Raw genomic sequence first — 20,979 nt, 5'->3', positions numbered from 1 at the left:
TAATTGATCTGAGAAGCACAGCTACGATTTATGTATGTACATGTAATTGTATTCACATTATATATCAAACTGTATTTTATACACATATCTCACACAGAAACACAAAGTCTATCCATAATATGTATGTGTGTGAACAGATATGGAAGAGGCCTCTCTGTTTTTGAAATTTCAAAAAAAAAAAAATAGTACCAAGTAACAGCCAAAAAGTTAACATGGCCAATATTTCCATGGAAAGTATCAACGTTCAAGTGCTTGCTGAATAGCCCTTTCCCCAAACCTAAAATTCTGCCATTTTGTAATACGGAGCTGATTTTTTTGTTTCACTGAGTGTCATCATTACCCTAAACCATTGGGCAGGGTATCTGAAGCAGTCATGATGGAAGAAAAGATCTGTGGTTACAATGGGAAAACAAAATACTTGCAACCGCTAGCCCAGTACAGCAAAAAACCCAGCAAACTAAATATTATTAAATAAAATTTGATTACATATTCTATTTGTTATTCTGCAACTGAAAAAGCACTAAAGTATGGACAGCCATGATAGTAATATTATGGAGGTCCAGTAGCTAACCCTATAATTCTGCACATAAGCAGTTCATTGTTTTCCTGAATACCGCGCGTCCTCTGAGCGTGCTCTATTTTAATGGCTATATTATATTGTGAGAACTCCATCTGGACAGCTCTGTAGCCAGTACAGTGGGAAAACAACCCAGAGCATTCACTGTCCATGCAACACAGATCTTGGTGCATTAGTCTGCCTTTGGAAGGAGTTTCCACCTTCACAGAACTCAGTCATGTGGTCAGTATTTGACCAGCAGATTGCTCAAGTCTGGGACAAGTAGTAAGTGTCTGTTTCTGGTTCTTGCAATTGTACTAGGGCAACCCAATTCAAAATCACCCAAACAGGAATTCACTTTACCTGAACTGCATTGTTGGTGCTAGAAGGTCAGTGTCATAACAGATAATCTAGAAGACTGTCCCAGGAGGCATTATCCTACACACTGTTTTCCAAAAATGTCAGACAGACCACAGGCTGAAGTTCACATAAACCCTGTTTACTGCCACCCAGGGCTCAATCTTCCCACCTTTCCTTTGAAAATATTGTAGTCTATACAATGGGACTATTAGCAAAGTAAAATACACTCACTGTGCATAAGAATGGGGATGTGGGACCCCAAGAGCCTAGATTACAAAACAAAATAGTAGCGTCTGGACAGTGTGATTGAAGATCACATCCAAAAGTACCACAATTAGAGTCAGTGGACTATTCACATAGTAAGGAATGGAGCATTTACGCAATAGTTTTTCAAGTGCTTTCGTATGTTTCAGGTTGAAGGGTGATAAGTGTCAAATATGACCACTGTCACAACACAACTGATTTTCACATCATGTGACTATTAGCCTGACAGCAGGAAATATCCTGGGTTTTCTCACTAAAACAAATGTTTGTTATCAATAATCTCAGGAATGGCCTTTCAGTCCCCTTTTCTGCCTTGTTACAGAGAATATTTTACAGGACATATGAACTTAACGGAAAAATCTTGCTCTCATCAATGAAAGAGTAAGAACCCCAAATTAGGCAGTTTTGGAAAACTATATTACGAGCTATACTATGGCTCTAATACAGCCGCACAGGGCAATATGGGAGAGTACAACTTTTAACTCTAGTTGCATTAGAACTGCCCAGATTGTGATTCCAGGTGTGGGGATGAGACCAGGGTTCCATTTCTGATGCTTCGCACTGTGAAGCTGGCAAGACATGAGAAAGTAGTATGCTGTTATCTAAAGCTGTAACAGATCACTTCTGCCACAGCACCAGCTCAGAGGACCACAGGAAATGCATTGTAGAGGGGTGCCTGAAGTACACAGTGCCTCTCAGGGCTACACCCCTGTGGTGGTGCTGTTTTCACACCAACCTTTGCTCTGGAATGTGCCTAAAGGCAAAATATAGCTCAAAATACATAATTTATTGTCACCTGCCACTGCATCCTTCTATTGAGTCTCCTGTTATAATGGCATGGGATTGTGAAGAAGTGCTTGAAACTGCATCCCATCCAAATTCAAAATCCCATTGCGTATCAGGCTCGATATTTGCTCATTTGGACATTTCTGAAGTGTATCTGTATCTACTAGGGAAAATTCCAATAAACTAATATTAAAATACGCCTTTAAAGATTCCAAACCATTTTTGGTTAGATAAGCCACAGCAAGAGGAGCTAATGTATAATGGCCATACATAGATACATACATACAAACAAAAACAAAGAGTCCGGTGGCACCTTACAGACTAATTTGGGCATACGCTTTGTAAAAAACCCACTCCATGCATCTGAAGATGTGGGTTTTTTTACCCACGAAAGCTTATGCCCAAATAAATCTGTTAGTCTGTAAGGTGCCACTGGACTCCTTGTTGTTTTTGTGGATACAGACTAACACAGCTACCTCCTGATACTTGACATACATACATACATCCTGATACATCCTGCTAAACTCTGATGTTATCTAAAGCCAAGAGAATGTGTATGTGATTGAATAAAATGTCCTGCTTATATAATTATACACTGACAAATGCAAAATTAGTAGCTCTCTCAGTATTATACTGCAACATACAAAACATGTTCCAGTTCACAGTACATCTGCAAAGGGAAAACAAGATATAAATGCACACCCACTAATCAAACATTAGGACAAGTATGGAAACATCCAAGGATAGATTCTCATCTCTGTTACACCATTGGAAATCTGAAGCTTGTTAGTTACTCAGCAAATAAAGCTCTGAGAAGAGTTTTTTTTTAATTTCAAAAAGGGTTTAGGAGGCAATTCTGCTAGGAAACAAGCATAAGTCTCTGTTGCTCCTTGTTTACACTGGACCTTCACTTGTGAACTATTAAATCAGTGAACAGCTCTGCAGCCTTCATTTTCATTCCCAGGAGACTGAAATCAATAAAAAGCCCTAGAAAGTGGATTCCTTCTTTTCCTACACCACTCCCCAAAATACCATAGCCCCGAGTCGGGCCTAACAGAATAAGACATTGATTTCCGAGGCACCCCAAGTTGGAAAAGGGGAGAAAACAATTTAATGCCGCAAATCCCTCCAAAAGACAGGAACTGTGTGATGCAGTATACATCCAGCACCCTCTGTTATGGGTGAGAAAAATCATTCATTTGATAGGCTTTGGCTGCCCATTCAGATTCTAAATTTCTCTTTATAATGAATAACAAAACACACTGTCATAGTGGCATGAGTTAATTTGAAGATCTGCCTCCAAATGACAGAGCTCCATGATAAATTTGCCTAACATCATGGCAAAACTCAGTCAGTTACCTTAATACTGTGTAATAGGTAAGACTAGCTCAAACTGACAAGCATAGTGGTTTGAGATTATAGCAATACTATTCTCTCCTTAACAAAAATTGTGTTTAGGAGCACTGCTATTGAATACCAACTATTCAAACAGGGGCTTTCCATTCTGATATACAAGTAGACTGAATGATGTTATTATTTTCCATGGAATAAAGCATTCCAGATTAAGAACACGAGCATGACACATAAATAGGACTTTACAATATATAGCACAGTAGCCTATTGCTACAGGAAAATCCTCCTAATTAGATTTCATCAATGTGGCTCAAATGCAAGGGAATGCTGAGAAATCTTGAGAAGAACAGAGTGTGAGTTTGAACTATGAGTTATAGACAGAGCTATTGAGAGAAGGAGAAAGAGTCTGCATATCTATAAATAAAAGCTAAATATCTATATATAAAAGCTAATAGTAATAGATACATATTGAGAGACAACACACATAATAAAGGGGAAAAAATGGAGTATCTAATTTATCCCTGTGATTGGAGTAAGAATATTCCATGATAGTAATCTCTCAAATTGTTTCAATAAATCACCTAATGAATACTTGTATCAATAGTGCCTCAACCAGTTCCCATGGCAAAACATTCTCTAAGGGACTTGTCTAACCCAGGGAAATCGACCAGCATATCTGAGCAATTTCTCTGCAGTAGACAAACCTTAATTCCTATTGTTAAGAGTTGTTTTCTATCTTCTTCCTTCAGTTTCTCCTTTCCTTTTTTTTCAAGCAATTGCTTCTCCTGAAGCTATCTCAGCTCTTGTGACTAGGCAAAGCTATTTATATACTTAATTGAAGACTTCTCTTTCAGAATTGGGTTCAGAAATCTTGCATGATACTGAAGTCACAACCTGTCTTTTCAACTCACAATCAAGAGGCAAGACCATAAATCGAATACTGAATTTGCTTTAGGCTCCTCAGAGTCAGAATGGTACAAACATATTGGAAAGGATAAGAGCAACAAAAACGATTGCTGCGTTGGAGGGATTCACTTATGAGGAATGAGTGAAGGGCTATATACACATTCCATAGCCAAGCTATATTTAAGGGGTGACATGATGGCCAGTTGCAATTCCCATAAAAACCAATAATACAGAGGGATTATTGAGAGGTATAACTAAGCATAAGGGGATGAAACTATCAGAAGAGAAAATTTAGACCTAATATTGGCAAAAATCTTCCTCATAGATCAATCAGACTGGAATGATCTCCAAGAACAGTGGAAATCCCATTGCTTGGAATATCTAAACTAGTTTAGAAAAAGCACTTAAAATATATTGCAAGAAAGAATTCTGCTATACTGGAATTGGTTTAATGTTGAACCAAGTCAAAATATTTTGATTTACAAATGGTGAACCATATCATTTTGACCAAAAATGTCTAAAAAAGTATTTCAACATGTCCAAATTAAGTCTTTGAGTTTTGCCTGAAGATTTTCAGTTAAAATTTTTTGGCTGTTCTCCTCTTTGATTATAAGTCTAAATTTTCTGCAGAAACCAGTCTTTTTTCATAAAACATTTCTTTTAGGCAAAACTAAATTTTCTGTTGAAGAACATCTGGAATGGAAAAACGTCAACCAGTTCTACTGGTGATTCCCTTGCATTGCTATCCTATCGGTTAGATGACCAAGCCTAATGACTCCATATAGCTTCCAAAGAAGATATATTTTATTCCTACAACATTAGCCTTTGGTATCTCTTGATTAGCTTAGATAGGTTCTACAAGATCTGCAAAAATCGTTATTTTACTATTTTGGCAGCTTTCTGTCTCTCTTGCCTTCAGGGATCTGTTGCAGTTTCTAAAGGAGATACATTAGTTATGTTATGTTAATAATTTATTATTACTATATTATTTAAGCACGTTAAATTTAAATAAATTAAATATAAGTTAAAATGTTAGTGAGATTAGTTCAAAACTCTCCTTGGTACCCATCCTACCAACTACTGCTCTGAGTTCATGTCACGGCAGTTGACTTCACATTGAAGTGGGGGGGAAATAAGATGCTTAAACAACTGCAGGGGAAAATACAACTAGCAAGATTTGCAGGAGTTTTAAAGTGGAGTGAAGGGAGAAAGTGAAACTATTTGAATATAATCAATACCATTAACTGGCAATTACTGGCTGTGGAAAGGACAGAACCTATGCTCCATAATCTCCCCACCCATGCCCTATCCTTATGGCATTTAACTTCTCCCAAGCAGAAAAAGGGAAAGGACAGGGCCAGTAATTCAGACTTTCCTGTCACTAAAGAGGGAAAAATATCCTTCTTAAAGATATTAATTGTAACAGGGTGGAGATACGTGGTATTAAAAAACAAAACCCCCAAAATACACCAATGTCTGACACATCCGGGCCTACCAGACACTAAATAATTTTTGCATTAAAATTATATGATAACAAAGGTTGAGTGTGTAGAAAATATTTAGGTCACCTCTCTGACTTAAATGGAACTGCTTTTAAAAGTTGCTTAAACAAAGCCATGCATGGCAGTATATGCCCCTTTTATACATATTAGGAAAACTGCAGGTATGGGAGTAACAGATTTATTAAAAAAAAAAACAAGAACCATCCCAGCCCTCAGCCCAGATCCCCAAATAATCTTTTATTCAGTTCACAAAATAAGTAAACTACCTTTATACATACATACCCACCCCTTCCCAGTCCCAAAGAGGCATAGGATTCCTACCAATGCTGAAATCCATCTTGGAGCACCAGCAAATCTGAACACCTACTCTGGGTTGGCTGCTTTCCTGAATGTTGTGAGTTCCAGAGACCACCCATCTTAACTTCCTGTCCTTTTCACACCTTTTTCCATTCAGCTGATCCCATCCTAAGAAAACCCACCACACTGCAACAAAAATCATGGTACATTTGCTGCCATCACACTGCTCTTCCTGCTTGTGGTTTATACAACTTTTGCCATCTTTTGCTGCCTTGTCTATTTAGATAGTAAGCTGTTTGTCTAATCTGTCCTTAAAATCCTCCAATGATGGAGATTGCACAAACTCCCTTGGAAGCCTATTCCAGTACTTAACTATTCTAATAGAGAGTTTTTCCTAACTCCTCCTAGCTTGGTGTCATCCACAAATTTTATAAGCATACTCTCCACTCCATTATCAATGTCATTACTGAAAATGTTGAATTCTGCTGGACCCAGGACTGATCCGTGCAGGACCCCACTAGATATATCCTCCCACTTTACAGGGATCTATTTATAACTACTTTGAGTATGGTCTTTCAAACAGTTTTGTACCCACCTTATAGTAATTTAATCTAGACCACATTTCCCTAGTTTGCTTACGAGAATGTCACGTGTGACTGCATGAAAAGCCTCACTAATACCAACATATATCCTGTCTACTGCTTCCCCTCCATCCAGTAGGACAGTAATCCTGTCAAAGAAGGAAATTAGGTTGGTTTGGCATGATTTGTTCTTGACAAATCCATCTTGCTTATTATCTGTTACCGTCTAGGTATTTACAAACTGATACTGTTCCAGTATCTTTCTAGATACTGAAGTTAGGCTGACCAGTCTACAGTTCTCATTGTTCCCCTTTTTAAAGAGAGGTACTATATTTTTCCTTCTCCAGTCCTCTGGGACCTCACTTGTCTTCCATGACCTCTCAAAGATAATCGCTAACATTATCAATATTGTTTCAGCTAGTTCCTTAAATACTCCTGGGTGAATTTTGTCAGACTCTGTGACTTGAATACATGTAACTTATCTAAATATTCTTTAGCCTGTTGTTTCCCTATTCTGGCTTGTGTTAGAACATAAGAATAGCCATACTAGGTCAGACCAAAGGTCCATCCAGCCCCGTATCCTGTATACCGACAGTAGCTAATGCCAGGTGCCCCAGAGGGAGTGAACCTAACCGGTAATTATCAAGCGATCTCTCTCCTGCCATCCATCTTCACCCTCTGACAAACACAGGCTCTCACCCTTGTTGTTAATATTAACTGTAATATTAACTGTATTTAAGCATCTGGTAAAAATTAACCCTTTTAGTGTCAAGTTAAACAAAATAGGTATTAAACATCTGAGCTTTCTCGATGTCATACATTATTACCTCTCGTTCCCCACCAACTAGTGGACCTGCACTTCCCTTCATCTTTCTCTTGCTCTGAATGTATTTATAGAACCCCTTCTTACTACCTTTTATGTGCTTTGTTAGGTATAACTAATTGTGTCCCTACCCTTTCTGATTTTGTCCCAACATGCTTTTGCTATTCTTTTGCCATGTTCCCACTTTCTGTTGGATTCTTTTTTGATTTTCAGGTCATTAAAGAACTACTGATGGGACCATACTGGCTTTATACTATTTTTCCTATTTTTTTTTTTTTTTTGCATTGAGATAGTTTGCTATTGTGCTCTTGTGTTGTTGTCTCTTTGAGGACTTGCCAGCTCTCCTATACTCCCTTTTCCCTCAGATTTTTTTCCCATAGGACCTTACCTACCAGTTCTCTGAGTTTGTTGAAGTCTGCTTTTGTGAACCCCCATTCCCTGACTTTGTTGCTCTCATTCTTTCCTGTATTTAGAATTACATATACTTTCACCCAAATTGCCTTCTACCTTCAAATTCACAATCAGTTCCGTTAGTCAAAAGCCAGTCTAAAATGGCTGACCTCCTGGTTACTTCCCTCACCTGCTGAACCTAGCAGTTGTCCCAAGTACAGTGCAAGAACTAAATGGAGATTTTATATTTTGCTGTATTACTTTTCCAATGGATACCTGGGTAGTTAAAATTAATCTCTGACTAGGGCCCTCAGATGATCCATGGGTGGATGCTGACTCTGTGTCCATTACTGACAATTCATCATGCAACTGAAGCTTTTGGTGTGATTGTTGACCCTGTATAGCAGCATTTCTTCATAAATGTGTTGTGTAATTTGTTGGATTCCATCCTAATAATCTGTCTGTATCAAGAAAGCCACTAAAACCGAACTAGTCCTGATGGATTGCTGGATTTGGCTACAAATATGATCACTGCTTCACAATTTGCCAGAATAAATACAAAATTCCCAGACAAAAACTATGTTTAAGTAGAATTAAAGGTAAGAGTAAATATCTGCAATTTAAGGTAAACTACAGAGATGTTGTAATTGTTCCAAAAATAAGCTTATAACCCCAGGAAATTCACAGGTTAAACTTAAAAGAATTCCAAAAGAATTCCAAACATTTTAAGGGTATGTACATGCAAAGTTAGGACACTCAGACAACCACTGAGAACAATGAGAGATCTTTCTCAAAACAACCACCAACTGAGGGCAGCTGTGGTTTCAGTCCCATTGAGAACAATGGAAGATGGCTACCATTTTGAAAGAAGGCAGTTCTTTGTGGAATTCTCAGTAGGAAACTACTGTATCCTTCAGCCTCTCCTGAAAGATGAACTTTCAGCTATGAAGAATAATGAGAAAAAGTGCTCATACATTCTAAAACAAAATATTCAAATGTAAACAATACAAGAGATTAGAGTGAGTTTTAAGTATATCAGAAGTTTGAACGTGTTGTGTTACTGAGATCATTGGGGGAAATAAAAAATAAAAAAGTCTGAAACTGGTTGCTAAATTTCTTTATGAACCCATAGGAATTTCAATTCCTAAAGTAATAAACAGATTTACTTGTAAATTCTCAGAAATTCATTCTGTACTCAGACTCTTCAGAGTAAGTGCTGTAGTTTTAGTGAGGATACGTTATATTTTTCATACATTCCCAAAAGAAGAGTTTTAATCTCTACTTCAAGTGCACAGCACAACACATCCTTAATTATGGATTTACTACTATCTCCATAATAGATTATAGGACAGCCAATAGCTCTGAATGCAGCTGATTCTATTCTAAGTCTGCTCTGAAATGCACTTTTTAGCATTTGTTACTCCCTGGAGGTTTCTTTTAGCAGATCAAAGAGGAATTCCTTGAATCACCCTCTAGGGAGAGATCTTCTTTTTATAGTAGTGATTTGAATAGCTTTTACTTTGATAAAGTTTCTTCATTCTCCCTCACCAGCTCTTCCTGTTTTTTTTCCAGACAGACTCCGTTTCAACAGCACATTCAGCAAATCCGTATGTTTTGTAGAACAGTAAGTGGTAATGTGATTACAGATACCTAAGTTACCATCATTTAGTTTTATTTGTACGATTGATTTGGCAAACTTTCTGCCTGAAATGTGGAACATTCATTAGGTGCTTGTACCTGTAGTGGGTTATGGAAATTATTCTCTTATTGCCCTATGTTCAAAGCTCACAAAGTGTAGCTCACTGTGTTAGGGGTTGTACAAACACATCATAGTAGATGGTCTCTAGGTTTACTTGGCCCTGCCTCAACATGTTGGGGGGGGGGGAGGGGGAAAGGGGGCTGAACTAGTGACCTCTTGAGGTCCCTTCCAGCCTTACATATCTATGAACCAGATGGTTCTTGATCTGCAAGGAAACTATACTCCTTTTCTATATATCATGCTACCGCTACTACTAAACAATTAGTAGGCACTGTGGATGAAAGCTCCATTAACTATTTGATTGAAATTGCACACAACTGGAGCCTCCTTTTCAAATAAACTTCCCACTTCAGAGAGTTCTGAATTAAGATTAGGAGGTGGCATAGTTTTCCCACTCAAATGTAGGGCAAAATGCCATAGAACACACTGCGCTATGAGAAAAACTATGGGTGCATGTACGCTTCAATAAAAGATCCGCAGCACAGCCGCAGTTTGTCTGAGTCAGTTGACTTGGGTTCAGGGGTGTTATAAAATTGCAGTGTAGAACAGGGGTTGGCAACCTTTCAGAAGTGCTGTGCTGAATCTTCATTTATTCACTGTAGTTTAAGGTTTCGCGTGCCAGTAATACATTTTAACGTTTTTAGAAGGTCTCTTTCTATAAGTCTATAATATATAACTAAACTATTGTTGTATGTAAAGTAAATAAGGTTTTTAAAATGTTTAAGAAGGTTCATTTAAAATTAAATTAAAATGCAGAGCCCCCCGGACTGGTGACCAGGACCCATGCAGTGTGAGTGCCACTGAAAATCAGCTCGTGTGCCACCTCCAGCATGTGTGCCACAGGTTGCCTACCCCTGGTGTAGACAGTCAGGCTTGGGCTGGTAAAAATAAAAACACATACAGAAGAACCCTGTACTTCCAGTGCTCACACAGGAGTATGGGAAATTGATGCTTCAGCCAGGCAGCGGGGCTCCCACAGTCAGATTTCATTTTAGTTGTGGAAAAATGCAGATTTTTATGTGTTTTGATTGAAGAAGTTTGAGGTTTTTGATCATGGAAAACTAGGATCCCTGATGAGAACTCACAAATATTTCCTTGTCTTTGTCCTATCAGCAAAAACATTGATTTATAAAGAATGGGCCACTGTCAACAGAGAAATATACAAATTTCTGAGTTTATCTAAACCATTAGATAAACTGGTTTATTTTAAGCCATTTTTCTGTTCTATGCAATAACATTGTATTTGTAAGCATCTATGAAGTAGACAAAAATACATAGTAACAGAGGGCATGATGTATTCTGTAGCATGTTACGTGTAAGTAAAGATGTCCACATACCAGGACACCTCACTACAGCACTGTGCTATTCTTTATTCAGAAGGGGAGAGATACAGGGTGTTAATATTAGCCAGAATGTATTAAAGTGAGATGGGGAACTAACAGCCTACTGAGATCCCCAACCTGTGCCGGGGTAGGAAGGAAGCTGAGGTAATATATCACATCACAATGCACACAAAAAAAAATATCAAAAATCAAAACCCAGCTTGAAAGAGCATTGGAGTTTCAGTGGCAGGGAAGTTGACAAATTTTATGGCACACACTCTTGGGTGGAACAAGTGGATGAGACAAAGTCCAAACTTAAAAGAGGTTGTGGGTAAGACTTCACCTTCTGACAAACACAGTGCACTGTTTGTTCAGAATAAAAACTATTTGATTTTTTTCCTTACCTAGTGGAGATAGTATCATACATTTTATATAAAAGAGAATGTGTTAAGTTATTCTTCAGCTGAGTGTAGAACACAAAAAAGTGTGCATGTGTGTGTGTGAATGTACTCATGTTAAAGCAAAGTTCATGACTACCATGTACGTGCAGAAGGCCCTGCTTGTATTCACTTTCATCCAATCAGGAGGCAATCTGGCTTATCAGACAGCATCCGGAGCACAGAAGAGCAAGTGTGCCAGTCATACTTTGCAAAGATATCTCATTCCTTTTTGGAGTGAAACAGTATTAAAGGCTATGACAGGAAATGTAAAATCTGCAAAACAGAGTCCAAGGTTGTGTCCTGAGGGAGTTGTAAACAAATGGGGAACTCTGTGCTAGAACACAATGTCACCAAATCCAAGGCAGAGTCTTGCAAGGCCCAAGTTGTCAGAGTATGAAAATGGATTGGTTTTCCAGTGTGTTTGGTAACTTTTTCTCATTAGTCTTCAGTGGCAGCAGAGACCAGTTGATTTAAGGCATTACACATTAAATTGTCTCTTAGATGTGAGTCGAAATTTTTTCTCCAAGATCTCTCTTATTATGTACCAAAGGGATCCTCATATTTGAGATGGAGAACACTGCTGGAGGTTCAAGGGTACAAGGTGCTGGGTTGACAGTTCTGAAGACTTAAGTTCTCCATTTATCCATAGAACAGGGAGAATACAGGGAGCAAAAGCCCCTCACAGCCTTGCTAAACATCGATTTCATCAGTAAACATCAGTAAACATCGATTTCAGCTCACACATTGAAATCGGAAAAAAATTCCAACAGTAACAGTTGGTGACTCGGTGCAACACCTTGCGCCTGCAGTGATCAGATGTCACTGACCTTGCAGCAGCACAGAGAACACTCTGCAGCCCTGTGGTTATGGGAGGGAGGGAAGGACCAGTATTGTGACAATGGAGCTGCAGATGGCTCCTTGCACAGCCACAAGGCCAGTGACACTGGATTCCTATAGGAACATGGTGTGTGGAAGGCTGCAGTCTTGGCAGGGCAGAGCAGAGACCCTGAGCCAGGGCCATGAGAAGGCCAAACCCCAGCTGTGTAGGAGGCCATCCCACTGCTGAATGGCTTCTGCCCGGGGATGGAGCCGTTCAAGTGGGGAGGTCTCCTCAGCGACCGGAGGCTCATCTTCCTCTTCCTCCTTGCAATCCTGGTCAGTGGTCTCTATTCTGCCCCACCAGGACTGCAGCCTTCCCTACACCTTGCACCTGCTGGGATCAAGTGTCATCAGTCCTGCAGCAGCACTAGGGTGACCAGACAGCAAGTGTGAAAAATCAGGACAGAGGGTGGGGGATAATAGGAGCCTATATAAGAAAAAACCCCAAATATCAGGACTGTCCCTATAAAATTGGAACATCCGATCATCCTAAGAAGCACAGGGAGCCATTTGCCGCTCTGCTGTCACAGCCCTGCTCATTTACTCCCAGCCAAGAGTGCTGGAGCCCACCCTGGTCAGGAACTGTTCAGAAGTGAGGTGGCCTCCCATGCAGCCCAGAGCTCGTTCTCCTCCTTGCAACCCAGGGTCTCTGCTCTGCTGGCCCAGGACTACAGTTTCCCCTGTACATTCTGCCCTGGTGTCTTCGGCCCCGCTGCTCCACAGGGAGCTCCCTGCAGCCCTGCTATCAGTGCTGGCAACCCCCTGTAGCCCTGCCTCTCAGTGCTGACTAGACGTAATCCCAATTCTACTCCCTCAATTTCCCACAGCTTTAAAAATACAGTGAAACCCCGCTATAACATGACGTTTGGGTTCCAAAAACTTCCATCGTGCTAAATGCAGGGTCGTGGTATAGTGGGGTTTCAAACCAGTCAGTTTGTCAGTGGTCCCCAAAGCGGTGCATTGATGTGCGCCACCTAGTGCCTAGTGCCCAGCAGGGGAGAGGAGCCGCGGCCCCTGCCTGCCGAGACAGAGAACTCCAAGGCTGCGGGCGCCGGTGCTCTGTGTCCCCGGCAGGTGCAGGGCTGCGGCTTCTCTCCGGCTTCAAGAAGAGCCGCAGCCCAGCGCCTGCCAGGGACAGAGAACTCTGAGGCTGCGGGCACCGGTGCTCTCTGTTCCTGGCAGGCACGGGGCCACGACTTCTCTCCGGCTTCAAAAGGAGCCGTGGCCCCCCACCTGCTGAGGACAGAGAGCACCGGCGCCTGCAGCCCCAGAGAAGCCGCGGCCCTCCCCGCCTGCCGGGGACAGAGAACATCGGCGTCCACAGCCTCGGAGTTCTCTGTCCCTGGCAGGCGGGGGGCTGCGGCTCCTTTTGAAGCCGGAGAGAAGCCGCGGCCCTGCACCTGTCGGGGACAGAGAACACCGCCACCTGCAGCCCTGGAGTTCTCTTTCCTCCGCAGGCAGGGGGGCCGCGGCTTCTCTCCCCTGCCATGGTGTTGGGGACCACTGGTACTGTAGAGTACTGTGAAAACATTATCTAAATTGTATCTGCCTTAAAGGGGAGCCAACCTATGATTGCGTTACATGTGATTTCATGTTATAGCGGGGCGCGTTATAGCGGGGTTTGACTGTAATTAATAATCAGGGGGAAAAAATAAAAAAATCAGTATCAATTGTCAAAATTTGAAAAATAATAAAAATTGAGTTCTGCCAAGCCTATTAATATGCCTTAATCTTGACCTGGACATATCACCTTCTACAGAGGAGAAATTAGTTCAAGCTTCCATGCCAAATCCATGGTCTAGCTCATGAAATTGTCAGCCAAAGTGCCAAGGAGGATGATGGCTTCTGTGATGGACTATAAAATCCACCTTTACACAGACATATAAAATCCCCTTTACATAGGCCCATGAAAAGCGGTCAGCTGGCATCAAGTCAGCCAGCACTGATCAAGGCTAGGTTTGAACCAATGTTAAAAGACTTTGGATTCCATTTCTCTCTCTCTCTCTAGTTCTGGCTCTGCCACTGACCTACTATGTTACCTTGAATATGTCACATCAGCTTTTTGTGCCTCAATTTATTCTTCTGCAAAATAGAGATAAGGATACAGACCTTTCTTTGTAAAGTGCTTTGAGATCTATGGATGAAAAGTACTAGGTATGAGCTTGAGTGTTTTACAGATATTATTAATGATACTTCAGGTATCTATAGCCCCAGATAAACTATATTGTTTGTCTACACAAATCTCTCAAAATCCAGAACTTCACAATTGGGGGCAGGGTAATCCTAATTTATACCAGAGCTCCCTCTTCACTGGAAAAAAGGGCCCATTTCAAATATGCAAGTGTGTGAAATGTAGGGAACTTTTTGGTGAAATAGCCTCATTTTGTAATGCAAAATTTCAACCCTCAAATTTCAAATAGTTTTGAATTTAATTTGAATTTAATCTAGCTTCTTGCTGCATTTGCTCTATAGCAGAGGACAGATGGTACCATTAAAATAAGAGACACACCCATACCCTCCTTTCCCCTGTGCACATTCTTCTGATTTTGGAAGCTAGCTTTTTTTCTGAGATTCTGCAAGTTTAAGGGTGTGTCATCATGATGGCTGGAAACGGTATGTGATTAAATACGTGACCTCATGACACTCACCCCAATCAACTCTTCTTCCCCTCATTCTCCGCCCTCTTCCCCACAGTACAGAGGACATTCCTCTTTTACCTTGAGAGTTGAATCTGTGGTACAGGAGAGGTAAGGGGAAGATTCTGAAGTACTACTCTGTTTTTGAAAGAGACAGCTTTCCTCTTCCTAAAATGGCAGAATGTTCTCCTTTCCACATGAGGCAGCCAGAATACAATCACACAATCCTGCAATATGCCAGCCTGCATAAAGAGTAATTTTAACTCTATCCCTGACATTAGAATGGGGAGCAGCTAGGCTCTTCCTCAACAAGACTACATGAACTCATGCTGAGATAAACCCTTAATTTAAATCAGATTAGGTTGGATATGGTCCAAAACAATGTGGGAATAACTACCAGTAAATGAAAATCTTAATCTGGAAACTAGTGACATCCAGTTCCAATCACTGGCTCCCAAATGTTTATGAATAATCAAAACAGGCTCTAAAGAATGTACTTTGTGAGAAGATAGATAAGGATTGCTTGGGAATATATTTGCAAAATGAGCATGTGGAGAACAGCAAGTTGAAGAAGGGTTCCAGGGAGCATTTGGAGGCCGAGAATGAAGAATGAGATGAGACTAAGAAGAGCCAGATGATAAAGCATGTAAAATTAGTGGAGAATAGGACTACCAGACACCTTGCGTTTTGTCAGGGACATTTTCCATGTTATAACCCTTATACGTTACACAATGTTCCAGCTTGAAGGAAATAGGCAGCAGATTATCTCATGGCCACATGGCTCCCCCATGGTCAAGGGAGCTCAGATGCTGCTCTCCTGTATTAACTCTTAAGCATGGGTCACCATATTTTCTGTGAAATAGTTAATTTGAAAAGACATCTTTCAGGTATGGCAAAAAAACAATATCTTGCAATCAGATAGATTTTATGCTGATAATGTGATGATTAACTTAGTGCTCCCTTGATTTAATGTACTGGCACTTGGATGACTTTTAGGAACAGGGTTCTACTGAAAATTACTGAGATTGGCCTCTGCTCACATGTAGCCCAGGTAAGCTTTTATTAAAAACACAGTTGTCTGTCCTATGAAATCTCATCACTATTGTTCCAAACACAACAAAATGAATTGTGTCACTTTGTGATAAGAGCTCTAGAGCTTTACAACACTAATTATCCTCCAGGGTGTGTTCCACTGAATGGTATTTGCTTCCTGCAGGAAATAGACTTCCAAGCTGCAGAGATGTCTGCAGGACTATATGTTATGTACAGATGCAGACATCCCCACATAAACCCTTATCTAAAGCCCATTGAAATCACTGGAGATTCCTGCTAACTTCAGTGGTCTTTGGCTCAGGCCCATAATATCCAAGCCCCTCATTTGCTGTAGGTTTTTGTTTCAGTAATACATAAACTCTGCTGTTTGCAAAGTGTTAAAAACTTTTACTAAACAAATAAGTTGTGGCAACACTAAACTACATAGATCATCCTGCATCTTCTCATGAAAGAAAATGACCTGTGGCCACTTAATGTACAATGCAAACTGAAAAGCATTTCATAGCACAGAGTACAAGTAATTCAGAATAAAAACATTTGGGGGAATAAAATACAACAACATGTCAGAATCACACAGGCGTGAGAAAAATATTATTTTCAGGCTGAGTCTGAGACCTGTACCAGTTTAAGTGATTTTGGCCCTTCAGGAGTCTTTATAGTAAATTGGACCCTCATCCTCTGCTAAACTGTGACTTTAAGAACTTGAATCAATAATTAAGTCTATCATCCCAATGGTATCTGGAAAAGAGGCTTAATTTTCTGCAAGGGGGAATGGAAATACTGCTGACTTCCTAGCATGGTAACAAATCAATGACGCAGCAATGGGCAGCTGAAAGCAGATTGCTTTTAATCTCTTAATCCTTAATATATGCACAAATTGAAGTGGAATCATTGTGACCTTAGTAGTTTCCATATTGTAGAGTGTTTATGCTCATTTTATGTATGCAGCTCTGAATGATTAGAGAACAAACTTTAGCTATGTTTATCAATAAAAAAGACCCTAAGCTACCAAATTCAGATCCAAAATGTGAACCTCATTAGCTCATGGTGTACAGACCTAGGATTTTGGTTCTGGAATACATATAAGGAATGGTAAATGATTACAGATTATATATGTATGTGTATGTTTGCTTATCTTCTAATTCCCATATTTAAAGGTTCTGATTTCATTGTTATTAGGGTTTACCAAAACATTCTATCAGCTATCCATCCACCTGTAGGCCTTATAGACAAAATTACAGGCACATTGTTGTTCATCACTTGCATTGAACCTTATTAAACTGTACTTTCAGTCTCTTAATGACTATTGCAACAATGGATTTTGAACAATCTAAGGTGCATTTTTGCAAGAAAAATGTATCTGCTTTGAGCACCTGAAACATTTTATTTGTAAATGAAACCTTGGACTTAAATCATTGGAGAAATAATTCTTAAACTGGAAGTATGTGTGGCACTTTGTACCTCAAAGCAGCACCCTGGAACCCCCATATTCACCACCGTCACAAAGCTTACAGGGAGTGGAAGAAAGGCAGGATCAGTAAGGAAAGCTACCTTGGTGAGGTCAGAACATGTAGGGATAAAGTGAGGAAGGCTAAAAGCCGCATTGAACTGGACCTTGCAAAGGGAATCAAAACCAATAGTAAAAGGTTCTACAGCCACATAAATAAGAAGAAAACAAAGAAAGAAGAAGTGGGGCCGCTATACACTGAGGATGGAATGGAGGTTAAGGATAACCTAGGCATGGCCCAACATCTAAACAAGTACTTTGCCTCAGTTTTTAATAAGACTAGTGAGGAGTCTAGTGATGATGGAGGGATGATAAACGGGAATGTGGATATGGAAGTGGATATTACCGCAACTGAGGTAGAGGCCGTACTTGAACAGCTCAATGGGACGAAGTCGGAGGGCCCGGACAATCTCCATCCGAGGATATTAAAGGAACTGGCGTGTGAAATTGCGAGCCTGTTAGCGAGAATTTTTAAGCAATCGATAAACTCGGGGGTTGTGCCGTATGACTGGAGGATTGCTAATGTAGTTCCTATTTTTAAGAAAGGGAATAAAAGTGATCCGGGTAATTATAGGCCTGTTAGCTTGATGTCTGTAGTATGTAAGGTCTTGGAAAAAATTTTAAGGGAGAAAGTAGTTAAGGACATAGAGGTCAATGGTAATTGGGACGAATTGCAACACGGATTTACTAAAGGTAGATCGTGTCAAACCAATCTGATCTCCTTCTTTGAGAAGGTGACGGATTACTTAGATAAAGGAAATGTGGTAGATATAATTTACCTAGATTTCAGTAAGGCGTTTGACACGGTTCCGCATGGGGAACTGTTAGTTAAATTGGAAAAGATGGGGATGAATATGAAAGTTGTAAGGTGGATAAGGAACTGGTTAAAGGGGAGACTCCAGCGGGTCATATTGAAAGGTGAACTGTCAGGCTGGAAGGAGGTCACTAGTGGAGTCCCTCAAGGATCGGTTTTGGGACCAATCTTATTTAACCTTTTATTACTGATCTTGGCACAAAGAGCGGGAATGTGCTAATAAAGTTTGCGGATGACACAAAGCTGGGGGGGATTGCTAACACGGAGAAGGACAGGGATACTATTCAGGAAGATCTGAACCACCTTGTAAACTGGAGTAATAGAAATAGTATGAAATACAATAGTGAAAAGTGCAAGGTCATGCACTTAGGAATTAATAATAAGAATTTTAGATATACGTTGGGGGCGCATCAGTTGGAAGCGACAGAGGAGGAGAAGGACCTTGGGGTATTGGTTGATAGCAGGATGACTATGAGTCGCCAATGTGATACGGCTGTTAAAAAAGCAAATGCGATTTTGGGATGCATCAGGCGGGGTATTTCCAGCAAGGATAAGGAGGTGTTAGTACCGTTATATAAGGCGCTGGTGAGACCCCATCTGGAATACTGTGTGCAGTTCTGGTGTCCCATGTTCAAGAAGGATGAATTCAAACTGGAACAGGTTCAGAGACGGGCTACTAGGATGATCCGAGGAATGGAAAAACTGCCTTATGAAAGGAGACTCAAAGAGCTTGGCTTGTTTAGCCTGGCCAAAAGAAGGCTGCGGGGGGATATGCTTGCTCTATATAAATATATCAGGGGGGTTAACATTAGGGAGGGAAAGGAATTATTTAAGTTTAGTACTAATGTAGGCACGAGGATGAATGGGTATAAACTGGATATTAGGAAGTTTAGACTTGAAATTAGACGAAGGTTTCTAACCATTAGGGGAGTGAAGTTCTGGAACAGCCTTCCGAGGGAAGTAGTAGGGGCAAAAGACTTTTCTGGCTTTAAGACAAAGCTTGATAAGTATATGGAGGGGATGTTATGATAGGATCGTTAATTTGGGCAATTGATTTTGGATTACCACCAGATAGGTCTGCTCAATGGTCTGCGGGGAGATATTGGATGGGATGGGAACTGAGTTACTGCAGAGAATTCCTTCTTGGGTGCTGGCTGGTGAGTCTTGCCCACATGCTCAGGGTTTAGCTGATCGCCATATTTGGGGTCGGGAAGGAATTTTCCTCCAGGGCGGATTGGCAGGGGCCCTGGAGGTTTTTCGCCTTCCCCTGCAGCGTGGGGCACGGGTCGCTTGCTGGTGGATTCTCTGCAGCTTGAGGTCTTCAAACCAATTTTGAGGATTTCAATAACTCGGTCCTGGGTTAGAGGTTGTTATAAAATTGGATGGGTGGGGTTCTGTGGCCTGCCTTGTGCAGGAGGTCAGACTAGATGATCATATTGGTCCCTTCTGACCTATGAGTCTATGAGTCTATAATATGTTCTGTACAAAATATGCCTTGTGAGGTATCATTTTAAAATTCTTGATCTGTTGAACTTTAATATCCTGTTTGATTGTATGTTCTATCATTGTATGTGAAGTCATGAAGTTTTGCGCTGTGTGTATTACGGAAATATGTTTGACGTTGGGAACACCCACAACCAGCCTTTCAGGTACAACAATGGAGTAGCCAGATGTGCTCATGGTCCATTAAAGGGAATCCAGACTCCCAACAACCATCCCAGAAGACTTCTCAGAGAGATCATATAGACTATAGAGGCTGCTTGACCAATGGGGGTGGATCTCCATGTTACAAGCATAGATCTTTCCAGCAAGCTGGAAGAAACTATCAAGCGGGGAAGTGACATTAGGACTTGGCCTCAATCTCCCCACAACTCAACACCTGGAAACATGTCTGGAGGACAAAGACTTTAAACTGGGGAGGGTGGTCCTGGGCTGGAGGAGAGTTCCAGCCTGAGTACTGAAGGTCTGTGACCTGTTTATACTATCAGAGTGAGACACTGCTCCATTCAAATCCTGTTTAGTTCACAGAACTCAGATAGCAAATTTACTTTTATTTCTTAGGTAATCAACCTTGATCTCTATACGTACTACTTATAACCACTTAAAATCTCTCTTTCTGTAGTTTATACATTTGTTTTATATTTTACCTAAAACAGTGTGTTTTGGTTGAAGTGCATGGGAAATCTCAGCTCAGTTTACAAAGGCTAGTGTGTGTCCTCTCCACATGGAGGAAGGTCAGACTGGGTAATGAACTTACACTAGTCAGGCTTCTGTCCAGGGCAAGGTAGTACAGTTCTGGGGTGCAAGGCTGGGGAGTTGTGGGGAATTGGCTGAAGCCTTCTATTGTTGGTTCATGAGTGGTTAGGAGAAGCATTTGTGCAACTCAATTGGGTGTGTCCCTGCCTGTGGATGTCTGCGTAAGTGCAGTACCTGCCAGAGCTTGTAGCTTGGCAATAGCATCACAGTTTAAGAGGGAGCTCAGGTTGGTGGGACAGAGGACTCAGTGGTCCCGCAGTCCAGGCTGCAACCTGGGAAAACCCGTCACACTATGTCAAAGGCCAGAACCTGAAATCTAATACTCCTGGGGATTTTTGGGATACGTTTAGATTAGAAACCCTGGATCTGAGCCTAGCCCTACAGTTTTGGTTCTTAGTCAAATTCAGAATGAAAACGGGTCTGGTTTCTAGTGAGATATACAACCAATCTCATAAGAATTCAACACCATGTGTTGCCAGTCTTACAAAACCAGCT

General features: G+C 40.8%; 1 protein-coding gene across 1 annotated transcript in view; it reads right to left on the bottom strand.

Annotated features, from left to right (window-relative positions):
• Positions 1-20,979, bottom strand: part of SMPD3 (sphingomyelin phosphodiesterase 3) — a 234,466-nt gene that overhangs the window by 47,400 nt on the left and 166,087 nt on the right. The gene's annotated exons all lie outside the window — the stretch shown is intronic.

Source organism: Gopherus flavomarginatus, chromosome 14, assembly GCF_025201925.1.
Source record: "Gopherus flavomarginatus isolate rGopFla2 chromosome 14, rGopFla2.mat.asm, whole genome shotgun sequence".
Lineage (NCBI taxonomy): Eukaryota > Metazoa > Chordata > Testudines > Testudinidae > Gopherus > Gopherus flavomarginatus.
The sequence above is the reverse complement of the archived record's forward strand: the minus strand, read 5'-3'. Positions and strand labels throughout refer to the sequence as shown.